Below are 1,751 nucleotides of genomic sequence, written 5' to 3'. Positions count from 1 at the left end.
AGACAAAAATAAAAAACAAAACAAAAAAGTGTTCTGCCTTAGTTACCTAAGGGCTCATTGACTATAGTTAAAGCAGTTAGATAGAGCAATACTGGAAATCATTCAGTCACAGAACACACTGGAGTATTCTTGTTGGCATTTCTGGCATCATCCTACGTACATACCTTGTATTTTCCCCCTTGGCCTTGAAGGCAAATTGCTGGGAAACAAGTTCTCACCAGATACCTCAGCCAAGTGCCTGTCTTTTTGCTCTTCCATTTTTTTTTTCTTTTTGCTCCGTTCTAGCATTTGTCATCCTCAGCTTTTTGTGGTCTTTGCAGAGCCTGAAGAGCCACTGTGCATTTGGAATACTATTTAAGTGGTCTGCCGCACTCTTCAGATGTAAATTCCTTGCTGGGTGGGGGGGGGGGGGGATCCCATAAATTTCTTCGCAACTAAACAAAGGCTGTTTGAATAAAACAAACCTCGGAAAAAATGTAAAACTCATAAAAATTTATCATCATAACTTTTTCTTTCTGGATGCTACTGCATAACCAAGTTGGATAGGTAGGACTCACTCTCAAAAACATAATCACTAAATATTGACATGAGAGGAGTGATAGATGTTCTGGTTTGGGTTCCAAACCTTGGACTTCAGAGTTTCTGTAGATGAAGAGAGACATTGTTTCTAATAAGCGTCCCTGATTAAACCACTTGGGGGGAAATAAAATCTTGTTACATGATGGGCTTCCTTTTGTCCTTTTGCTTTCACCCTCCCTTTTTGGAGCACCCATCTAGGGGAGAATGTGCTGTTTTCTTTGGGTGTGTGACAAGAATCCATGGTGAATTAAAAACTCAATTCAGTGCGGAGTGATTCTCAATTGTGATGCCATGACTGACTGCTCCATCTCAATAACTCATGAGGAATATCACAAATAAGTTGTTACTCGTAAGAGAATACCGAAATGTGGGAATGAGTTCCTTTACAAAAGACAAATTAGAGCTGACTTAATGTTCTCAGCCTTTCAAAGTCACTCAAAAGCCCCTATATTCCACTATGCCTTCGTAAATGGCAAAGAAAGACAATTACAGCTCGTGAGAGAAACTGCACATGCTCAGTATACAACCCAGGGTCATTCATACTTGGTAGGATGGCTAGCACAAACCAACGGAAGAGAAGTGTTGACAAGAAGGAACAGAAATTGGAAGCTTTGTGCCCTGTTGGTGGGAATTACTTGTATAGCTGCCATAGAGAACAGTATGGAGGTTCCTCAAAAATTGACAATTAAAAATTGACAATAAAACTACCACATCATCCAGCAATTCTACTTCTGGGTATATAGCCAAAAGAATTGAAAGCAGGGTCTTGGAGAGGTGTTTGTACACCATGTCCCTAGCAGCATTATTCACAAGAGCCAAAAAGTAGAAGCAACCCAAATGCCCATCAGTGGGTGAATAGATAAACAAAATAAACAAAATATATATATATATACAATGAAATATTGTATTTAGCCTAAAAAGGGAAGGGAATTCTGATACATACTCCAACATGCTCCAACATGGATGAACGTTGAGGACATTATGCTAAGTGAAATAAACCAGTCACAAAAACAAATACTGTATGAAAATGGTCAGATTCATAGAGACAGAAGGTAGAAAGCTGGTGTCCAGGGACTGGTGGGAGAGAGAAATGGGGAGTTGCTGTTTAATGGCTTGGGAGTTTCCATTTTGCAAGATTAAAAGAGTTCTGGAGATTAAGTGCTCAATGGTGT

This window comes from Meles meles, chromosome 3 (assembly GCF_922984935.1).
Source record: "Meles meles chromosome 3, mMelMel3.1 paternal haplotype, whole genome shotgun sequence".
Lineage (NCBI taxonomy): Eukaryota > Metazoa > Chordata > Mammalia > Carnivora > Mustelidae > Meles > Meles meles.
Note: the sequence above shows the minus strand (reverse complement) of the source record.